At 42.9% G+C, this 11553-nt stretch overlaps 1 long non-coding RNA gene across 1 annotated transcript; it reads right to left on the bottom strand.

Moving 5' to 3' along the window:
* Positions 1-256: 256 nt before the first annotated feature.
* LOC149971276 (uncharacterized) lies at positions 257-11123 on the bottom strand. The gene is made up of 2 exons (XR_016492453.1): positions 10935-11123; positions 257-4470 (listed from the first exon to the last, which is right to left on the bottom strand). It is a non-coding gene; the product is annotated as an uncharacterized LOC149971276 (long non-coding RNA).
* Positions 11124-11553: the final 430 nt, after the last annotated feature.

Below are 11553 nucleotides of genomic sequence, written 5' to 3'. Positions count from 1 at the left end.
ACTATAAGGACCATTTTTGAGCTTTCCTAGCTGTGCAGTTGAGGAACTAAAGCAAGCACACTTGTAGTTATTTCATTTGGAACACAACTCTGCTTCCCCACAATCACACAATTACTGCTTACGCAATCCCAAAATGTTCGGGCATGATTTAAAAGCTTGTTCTATTGCCAAAATGGCTAGCTAAATTATACTATACAATCTTACAGTGTTAGGCTTTTACAAGGAAATTTGGAGAAACAGAAACGTTGACGATGTATATGACGTGAGTTTTTTTATTTGGAAATGTGAAGTGCACATTTGGACTCACAGGTGTTTGGCTTGCTTATATGATATCAAAGCGGACAAAAAAAATGTGCACACGTTGCCCAATTACCGCGAGGGATAGGGGCAACTTCTTGTTGCGCGCGGTGTGCAAATTCAGAATGACTGTCATTCAAAACCCATACAGCGCTGTTAAGCGCAGAAACAGAGCTCTAACATCATATATAGCATGTTACTGTAAAGCCACTACATTCCAATTTAGGCGCTTATAAATACCCAAATCTGCCATTTTCAATCTGTATACCGGTACGAGTGTTAAGGGCTACAGAAAGGTTGAGCTTGTTGACTAGAATAATGCCTATAGACATGCAGTACAGACAGATCAATGTTTTTTTTCAGCAAAGTAAAGATTTCAATAGATTTAAGATTAAATATATGTCAATATAATGAGAACAGAACATTCTGGAGTCATTTGGTGGATGAAAATTAAAAGTCTTTGACTAATTCAAAGTAATAGAGCTTCAAGCTATTGAACTCCAAACTTTCGGTTGCACTCTGAGACAATTATTTCCTTGACATTTCAGAATATCAATATGCAAAATTATTCCTGGCAAAAAACAAAGGGAAATCTTGCACATTTTATTTGGAAAATGTTTTGTAATTACAATTCCACACCACACATTGTTTGGTGACTCTCCAAACCAGTTAAAAAAGCCAGATGAACTGACTGCACCAATGTGGCCACAGCAACTCTTCTTCCTGTCTTGCCCCATCCACAGTGTATAAACGCTGGGAGACCATGTGCCTGATTGAGTGGGGGATGCAGTATATACCTTGTCTGCTCTGTATCCCAAATGACACCCTATTCCCTATATTGTACACTACTTTTGACCTGGGCTTTATTCGTGCAGACAGGATTAAAGAACTCTTCGGGAAGAAGAAAGTCGGGGGTGTATGTTTCATGATTAACTACTCATGGTGTGATTGTGAGAATGTACAGAAGCTCAAGTCCATTTGATTGTGAATACTTCACAATCAAATGCCAACCATATTACCTCCCAAGATATATCAATTCGGTTATAGTCACAGCCGTGTATATTCTCACTCAAGTCGATACCATGACGGCCCTCAAGGAACTACACCTGGACTTTATGCAAACTTGAAACCACATATCCTGAGGCCGTGTTTATTGTATCTGGGGATTTTAATTAAGCAAATTTGAGGAAAACTCTCCTGAAGTTCTATCAACACATTGACTATAGTACTCACGTAGAATTTTTTTTAACCACTGTTACTCCCCCTTCCGGGATGCCTACAAGGCCCTCCCCCGCCTCCCTTCGGCAAATCAGATCACAACTCCATTTTAAGCAAAGATAAATTACAGTCCATCATTACTTTAAGACATGAATGGTCAGTTAATCCAGAAAATGTCAAGAACTTTGAAAGTTTCTTCATGTGCAGGAGCAAAAATCATCCAGCGCTATGATGAAACTGGCTCTCATGAGGACCGCCACAGGAAAGGAAGACGCAGAATTACCCCTGCTGCAGAGGATAAGTTTATTAGAGTTGCCAGCGTCAGAAATGAATTATTCACAGACATCTCAACATCAACTGTTCAGAGGAGACTGCGTGAATCAGGCCTTCATGGTCGAATTGCTGCAAAGAAACCACTACTAAAGGACACCAATAAGAAGAAGAGACTTGCTTGGGCCAAGAAACACTAGCAATGGACATCAGACCGGTGGAAATCTGTCCTTGGTCTGATGAGTCCAAATGTGAGATTTGTGGTTCCAATCGCGGTGTCTTTATAAGACGCAGAGTAGGTGAATGGATGACCTCCACATGTGTGGTTCCCAGCGTGATGCATGGAGAAGGAGGTGTGATGATGTGGGGGTGCTTTGCTGGTGACACTGTCAGTGATTTATTTAGAATTCAAAGCACACTTAACCAGCATGGCTACCACAGCATTCTGCAAAGATATGCCATCCCATCTGGTTTGGGCTTAGTGGGACTATCATTTGTTTTTCAACATGATAATGACCCACACACCTCCAGGCTGTGTAAGGGCTATTTGATCAAGAAGGAGAGTGATGGAGTGCTGAATCAGATGACCTGGCCTCCACAGTCACCCAACCTTAACCCAATTGAGATGGTTTGGGATGATTTGGATCGCAGAGTGAAGGAAAAGCAGCCAATAAGTGCTCAGCATATGTGGGAACTCCTTCAAGACTGTTTGAAAAGCCTTCCAGGTGGAGCTGGTTGAGAGAATACCAAGAGTGTGCAAAGCTGTCACCAAGGCCAAGGGTGGCTACTGTCATGACGTGGCCCTTTCTGGGTGTAGATTGTGGCTTATTAACCCTCTCTTGGGGCGGCAGGGTAGCCTAGTGGTTAGAGTGTTGGACTAGTAACTGAAAGGTTGCAAGTTCAAATCCCTGAGCTGACAAGCTACAAATCTGTCATTCTGCCCCTGAACAGGCAGTTAACCCAGTTTTCCTAGGCCGTCATTGATAATTAGAATTTGTTCTTAACTGACTTGCCTAGTTAAATAAAGGTAAAATAAATAAAAAAAACTCTCTCCTACACCCAGGTTCTGTTATCTCAGGTCATAAATTCCTGGCGGAGACTCTCTCCCCCTTCTCATGCAGAGACAGAGACCACAGAGTGAACAAGGGATTTCACTTGGCCAAACTACTAAATCCCCAAAATGGGAGTTTTAAACAATACCTTTGAGAGTATGGGAATGGTCCGTGGACACAGTTATGTTGAGTGTGTTTAATTTTGTGACCTCATGATTGACAGGAAACACACATAACTATATCTCTGAATGTGTACATTTCTCAATTATTGGGTTTTGCATCTAATTCTTGTATAAAATGAATGAGTATAGATGAAACTATTTGTGAAATGATGTAATGTGATGTTAACCTTTAATTTTGAGAGAATTCTATTCCCTGTAAAGTTTAACTAATTACCGGCCACACCCCCATGAGCACAGACATGATCTGGCGTCATGGAGCCTTTTCTATTTTTACAAATAAAACCCCCTTCTGAGGAAATCCTCTTCAGACCACGCATACCTCAGTGTAAACTGAGGTGGCACAGGTTTGAGTACCAAGACTAAGCAAACCCACAGCATGAGCTGTGATTGCAAATAGTTGAGTACCAAGACTAGAAAACCACATCACGTGGCACATTAACTACAATGGTTAAACTCTGAGACTATCGATCCCTACAGAATAAAAGCAAATCTTAGATACTAATAACTAGTCTGCAGCTAGAAATGATGTGAACCTGGGATGCGAATACCGACAACCGCCGAAACATATATTCTAAGAACAATGGACGCCTGAGGTATCCAAAACAACAGACACTATCAGGAGCTGCAGATAGACCTACAATCACTCTCTGATGAACTGACTCTCCAGCAGACGGACCAACGACTCCAACAGAGAAGACAACAACAACATATAGGTGTAAATATATTGATTGCAATTATTCCCGAATGAGCGAGAGTTCATGTGCAAAGGATTAGCATTTCAATGAATATAATTATCCACTGTGTAGTGAAGCCATTTTGTCTTTCCCGCTCCTTTATCGGTCCACACTCCCTTTCCCTTGTCCTACAATGTAGAAAATAGAAATAAAAAAAACAACAACATTGAATGGGTATGTTTGTCCAAACTTTTGACTGACACTATATATTTCTTAAATCATTATTTTACTTTTAGATACAGTATGTGTGTATTGTTGTGAATTGTTAGATACTACTGCACTTTTGGAGCTAGGAACACAAACATTTTGCTACATCGCCAATAACATCTGCTAAATATGTGTATGTGACCAAATCAAATCAAATCAAATTTATTGCATTAAGTGCTGTACAGAAACCCAGCCTAAAACCCCAAACAGCAAGCAATGCAGGTGTAGAAGCACAGTGGCTAGAAAAAACTCCCTAGAAAGGCCAAAACCTAGGAAGAAACCTAGAGAGGAACCAGGCTATGTAGGGTGGCCAGTCCTCTTCTGGCTGTGCCGGGTGGAGATTATAACAGAACATGGCCAAGATGTTCAAATGTTCATAAATGACCAGCATGGTCAAATAATAATAAGGCAGAACAGTTGAAACTGGAGCAGCAGCACGGCCAGGTGGACTGGGGACAGCAAGGAGTCATCATGTCAGGTAGTCCTGAGGCATGGTCCTAGGGTTCAGGTCTTCCAAGAGAGAGAAAGAAAGAGAGAAAGAGATAATTAGAGAGAGCACACTTAAATTCACACAGGACACCGAATAGGGCAGGAGAAGTACTCCAGATGTAACAAACTGATCCTAGCCCCATGACACATAAACTACTGCAGCATAAATACTGGAGGCTGAGACAGGAGGGGTCAGGAGACACTGTGGCCCCATCCGAGGACACCCCCGGACAGGGCCAAACAGGAAGAATATAACCCCACCCACTTTGCCAAAGCACAGCCCCCACACCACTAGAGGGATATCTTCAACCACCAACTTACCATCCTGAGACAAGGCCGAGTATAGCCCACGAAGATCTCCGCCACGGCACAACCCAAGGGGGGGCGCCAACCCAGACAGGAAGATCACATCAGTGACTCAACCCACTCAAGTGACGCACCCCTCGCAGGGACGGTATGAAAGAGCCCCAGTAAGCCAGTGACTCAGCCCCTGTAATAGGGTTAGAGGCAGAGAATCCCAGTGGAAAGAGGGGAACCGGCCAGGCAGAGACAGCAAGGGCGGTTCGTTGCTCCAGAGCCTTTCCGTTCACCTTCCCACTCCTGGGCCAGACTACACTCAATAATATGACCCACTGAAGAGATGAGTCTTCAGTAAAGACTTAAAGGTTGAGACCGAGTTTGCATCTCTTACATGGGTAGGCAGACCATTCCATGAAAATGGAGCTCTATAGGAGAAAGCCCTGCCTCCAGCTGTTTGCTTAGAAATTCTAGGGACAATTAGGAGACCTGCGTTTTGTGACCGTAGCGTACGTGTAGGTATGTACGGCAGGACCAAATCAGAGAGATAGGTAGGAGCAAGCCCATGTAATTCTTTGTAGGTTAGCAGTAAAACCTTGAAATCAGCCCTTGCCTTGACAGGAAGCCAGTGTAGGGAGGCTAGCACTGGAGTAATATGATCACATTTTTTGGTTCTAGTCAGGATTCTAGCAGCCGTATTTAGCACTAACTGAAGTTTATTTAGTGCTTTATCCGGGTAGCCGGAAAGTAGAGCATTGCAGTAGTCTAACCTAGAAGTGACAAAAGCATGGATTTTCTGCATCATTTTTGGACAGAAAGTTTCTGATTTTTGCAATGTTACGTAGATGGAAAAAATATATGATTGATATGTTCTTCAAAAGAGAGATCAGGGTCCAGAGTAACGCCGAGGTCCTTTTATTTGAGACGACTGTACAACCATTAAGATTAATTGTCAGATTCAACAGAAGATCTCTTTGTTTCTTGGGACCTAGAACAAGCATCTCCGTTTTGTCCGAGTTTAAAAGTAGAAAGTTTGCAGCCATCCACTTCCTTATGTCTGAAACACATGCTTCTAGCGAGGGCAATTTTGGGGCTTCACCATGTTTCATTGAAATGTACAGCTGTGTGTCATCCGCATAGCAGTGAAAGTTAACATTATGTTTTCGAATGACATCCCCAAGAGGTAAAATATATAGTGAAAACAATAGTGGTCCTAAAACAGAACCTTGAGGAACACCGATATTTACAGTTGAGGACAAACAGAGGACAAACTGATATCTTTCCGACAGATAAGATCTAAACCAGGCCAGAACTTGTCCGTGTAGACCAATTTGGTTTTCCAATCTCTCCAAAAGAATGTGGTGATCGATGGTATCAAAAGCAGCACTAAGGTCTAGGAGCACGAGGACAGATGCAGAGCCTCGGTCTGATGCCATTAAAAGGTAATTTACCACCTTCACAAGTGCAGTCTCAGTGCTATGATGGGGTCTAAAACCAGACTGAAGCATTTTGTATACATTGTTTGTCTTCAGGAAGGCAGTGAGTTGCTGCCTTTTCAAATTTTTTTGAGAGGAATGGAAGATTCGATATAGGCCGATAGTTTTTTATATTTTCTGGGTCAAGGTTTGGCTTTTTCAAGAGAGGCTTTATTACTGCCACTTTTAGTGAGTTTAGTACACATCCGTTGTATAGAGATCCTTTTATTATGTTCAACATAGGAGTGCCAATGTAACGGATGTGAAACGGCTAGCTTAGTTAGCGGTGCGCGCTAAATAGCGTTTCAATCGGTGACGTCACTTGCTCTGAGACCTTGAAGTAGTAGTTCCCCTTGCTCTGCAAGGGCCGTGGCTTTTGTGGAGCGATGGGTAACGATGCTTCGAGGGGTGACTGTTGTTGATGTGGGGTGACTGTTGTTGAGAGGGTCCCTGGTTCGTGCCCGGGTATGGGCGAGGGGACGGTCTAAAGTTATACTGTTACACCAAGCACAGGAAGCAGCTCTTTCAGTAGTTTAGTTGGAATAGGGTCCAGTACGCAGCTTGAAGGTTTAGAGGCCATGATTATTTTCAGCATTGTGTCAAGAGATATAGTACTAAAACACTTGAGCGTCTCTCTTGATCCTATGTCCTGGCAGAGTTGTGCAGACTCAGGACAACTGAGCTTTGAAGGAATACGCAGATTTAAAGAGGAGTCCGTAATTTGCTTTCTAATAATCATGATCTTTTCCTCAAAGAAGTATCACTGCTGAAGTGAAATCCATCCTCTCTTGGGGAATGCTGCTTTTTAGCTAGCTTTGCGACAGTATCAAAAAGGAATTTCGGATTGTTCTAGGGGATATACAATTTGATTTGGTTTGGGAAGCAAGCACCCTCTTTCCATCACAGACAACCTGTAATCCATCACTCACTCCTGTTCCCACTGTCTCAGATTAGTTTACACACTTCCTGCATGTGGGCTAGGACTTCCTGCCGGCATGGCCCCCTGGTTGGGGCAAGGTTTTGGACAACATATTTATCTCACAAAACACACAGAGGGACACACAGCGAGGCACACGCACATCCAGGAGGCTATTGCTTTCTGTTTCTAACACACACACACACACACACACACACACACACACACACACACACACACACACACACACACACACACACACACACACACACACACACACAGACAGAGGTGTTTACAAACTGTAGTAAGTGAGTATGTGGTGTCTAACACCCCAACACTATCTTATCGAGCTGGCGAGGCGCCATTGGTTTGAACAATAACCGCTAGGCCTCTTGACCACCAACCAGAATGCACCCGGAATGTATGTTTACTGTTAGAGAGTTGTTGTGTTTTAATTGAGCAGTCTGTTTGGGGAGCAGTAGCAGGGCTGACACTGGACACACTGTAAACTCTGACTGAGTAATTCCTCCTGCCAAGGCTGCTGGCATGGGCTCAGGTTGAGTTTATTATGAGCTCATTAGCCATGCTGTTATCTGGCAGCGAGAGACGCCTTTTCCAGACACATACAGTCCAAAATGTCACCTTATTGCCTATATAGTGCAGTACTTTTGACCAAAGCACTATGGTCCCTGGTCAAAGTAGTACACTACGTAGGGCCCTGGTTGAAAATAGTACAATATATAGGGAATAGGGTGCCATTTGGGATGCAGAGGATTCTCCTCCAAATGCTTCCTGAGGCAGCCTGCCCAGCGACCAATTCCACCCTACAGCACCACGTACAGCGTCCATTTTTTTATGGACCCGCAACAGAGATGTCACATAGTGTTGTGCCCCTGTCTCTATACAGTGCTTTGCAAAAATATTCATCCATTCATGCGTTTTTCCTATTTTGTTGCATTAAAACCTGTAATTTAAATTAATTTTTATTTTTATTTCATGTAATGGACATACACAAAATTGTCCAAATTGGTGAAGTGAGATTTAAAAAATTACTTGTTTCAAAAAATTAAAAAAAATGTCAAACTGAAATATGTGGATGTGGATGTGGATATGTGTTCACCCCATTTGCAATGAATCCCCTAAATTAGATCTGGTGCAACCAATTACCTTCAGAAGTCACATAATTAGTTAAATAAAGTCCACCTGTGTGCAATCTAAGTGTCACATGATCTCAGTATATATATAAAAGGTCCCAGAGTCTGCAACACCACTAAGCAAGGGGAACCACCAAGCAAGCGGCATCATGACGACCAAGGAGCTCTCCAAACAGGTCAGGGACAAAGTTGTGGAGAAGTACAGATCAGGATTGAGTTCGAAAAAATATCATAAACTTTGAACATCCCAAGGAGCACCATTAAATCCATTATTCAAAAATGGAAAGAATATGGCACCACAACAAACCTGCCAAGAGAGGGCCGCCCAACAAAACTCACAGACCAGGCAAGGAGGGCATTAATCAGAGAGGCAACAAAGAGACCAAAGATAACCCTGAAGGAGCAGAAAAGCTCCACAGCGGAGATTGGTGTATCTGTCCATAGGACCACTTTAAGCCGTACACTCCACAGAGCTGGGCTTTACGGAAGAGTGGCCAGAAAAAAGCCATTGCTTAAAGAAAAAAATAAGCAAACACGTTTGGAGTTTGCCAAAAGGCATGTGGGAGACTCCCCAAACATATGGAAGAAGGTACTCTGGTCAGATGAGACTAAAATTTAGCTTTTTGGCCATTAAGGAAAACGTTATGTCTGGCACAAACCCAACACCTCTCATCACCCTGAGAATACCATCCTCACTGTGAAGCATGGTGGTGTCAGCATCATGCTGTGGGGATGTTTTTCATCAGCAGGGACTGGGAAACTGTTCAGAATTGAAGGAATGATGGATAGCGCTAAATACAGGGAAATTCTTCAGTCTTCCAGAGATTTGAGACTAGGACGGAGGTTCAACTTCCAGCAGGACAATGACCCTAAGCATACTGCTGAAGCAACCCTCGAGTGGTTTAAGGGAAAACATTTAAATGTCTTGGAATGGCCTAGTCAAATCCCAGACCTCAATCCAATTGAGAATCTGTAGTATGACTTAAAGATTGCTGTACACCAGCAGAACCCTTCCAACTTGAAGGAGCTAGAGCAGTTTTGCCTTGAAGAATGGGCAAAAATCCCAGTGGCTGGATGTGTCAAGTTTTATAGAGACATACCCCAAGAGACTTGCAGCTGTAATTACTGCAAAAGGTGGCTCTACAAAGTATTGACTTTGGGGGGGGGGGGGGGGGGGGGGGGGGGTGAATAGTTATGCATGATCAAGCTTTCAATTTTTTTGTGTTATTTCTTGTTTGTTTCATAATAAAAAATATTTTGTGGTAGGCATGTTGTGTAAATCAGATGATACAACCCCCCCAAAAACTACATTTTAATTCCAGGTTGTAAGGCAACAAAATAGGAAAAATGTCAAGGGGGGTGCATACTTTCACAAGCCACTGTACCTTATAGCTGCTGATACTCTGAAGCAGTTGGATTGGTTATATACAGTACATGCCAGTACATGCTAGACATGTGGAGAAAGCTAGATCTAGCAGCACCTTCAAATACTCTGTTGCTTTCCAATGTAAATGTGGTGTTGTAGCAATTAGTTACCATATTGCCCAAAAACAACAGAGCCCACAAGGACAGACTACAAAGGAAAACATCCAAACAGAATACTCAGCTCTTTCTGATGATACCCTGCTTGGCTTGCCTCTCCTCACCTCCTCACACCCTGACTTGATCACTATGTCTGTGTTGCAACTGGCACCTTATTCCCTACAGTACATAGTGCTCTACTTTCGACCAGAGGTCTATAGGCTATTTTTTTCTCAACTTTATTTAACCAGGTAGGCTAGTTGAGTTCTCATTTACAACTGTGACCTGGCCAAGATAAAGCAAAGCAGTGGAACACAAACAACAACACAGAGTTACACATGGAATTGTCACGCCCTGACCTTTTTATGCCTCTATCTGGTTTGGTCAGGGTGTGATTTGGGGTGGGTATTCTATGTTCTATTATTTGTATTTCTATGTTTGGCCGGGTAGGGTTCTCAATCAGGGATAGCTGTCTACCGTTGTCTCTGATTGAGAACCATACTTAGGTAGCCCTTTTCCCACCTGTCTTTGTGGGAGGTTGACTTTGTTTATGGCACACAGCCTGTAGCTTCACGGTTTGTTTTGTAGTTTTTATTGTTTTGTTCGGCGTCTTTTCATGCTAATAAAGAAAATGTACGCTCACCACGCTGCACCTTGGTCCAGTTCTTTCAACGGCCGTGACAGGAATTAACAAACATACAGTCAATAATACAGTAGAAAAAGTATATATACAGTGTGTGCAAATGAGGTAGGATAACAGGGGTAAATAGGCCATATTGGCGAAATAATTACAATATAGCAATTAAACACTGGAGTGATAGATGAGCAGAAGATGAGTGTAATAGTAGAGATACTGGGGTGCAAAGGAGCAAAAATAAATAACATAGATAACAGAATGGGGAGGAGGTAGTTGGATGGGCTATTTACAGATAGGCTATGTACAGGTGCAGTGATCCGTGAGGTGCTCTGACAGCGGTACTTAAAGCTAGTGAGGGAGATATGAGTCTTCAGCTTCAGTGATTTTTGCAGTTCGTTCCAGTCATTGGCTATATAGGGAATATGGTGTCATTTTGGATGCAACATATACTTCCTGGTACTCTGGTGGTGACAGTGACATATTACCTCCCTGATGAAAGGCCTCTGCAGACCGAGGACACTGGTTCATCTCGTTCCTCATTCCCAGCCCCTCTGTGATCGTTTGACCTCCCCTGTTAAGCATCCTGTCAGACCTCCCTGGGCATCAGGAATCCCTGGCGGGCCTGCCAAGACCACAAGCAGCGTCGCTCGTTGTAAACTCTGGCACAACCCACTCTCAGAGCAGAGGAAAGAATGGGGAGGAAAGAAAGACGTTTGGTGAAAAAATGCCGATACTGTATGTTAACAATTTTGGGGGAAGTGCTGAGGTTGCCTGTTAAGCTCAGTGTTTTAAATGAGCCAGGGTTGTCTATGTGCCATTACTGAGGGTTATTAACATGGTTATATTAACAGTATTGCACTTTTCATGTAGCCTACTACAATCCAACTAATAGCATTACCACCAATCAAGCAACACTATGGACTAAATGATAAAATCCTATTGCGGCAGGATTATTTTTCCTACAACAATACTGGTCAAATTAATGTCCGACATCTGCTGGACAGAATGTAAAATAAAAGTACTAACCCTAACCCTAATATTGGCATAAACCTAACCCTAGCCTTACGTTCAACTCTGGCTTAACCCTTACCATAGCTCTAACCC

The sequence above is a fragment of the Oncorhynchus mykiss genome, chromosome 27, assembly GCF_057628025.1.
Source record: "Oncorhynchus mykiss isolate SJ-2025 chromosome 27, ASM5762802v1, whole genome shotgun sequence".
NCBI lineage: Eukaryota > Metazoa > Chordata > Actinopteri > Salmoniformes > Salmonidae > Oncorhynchus > Oncorhynchus mykiss.
This window is presented reverse-complemented; position numbering and strand designations above follow the sequence as displayed.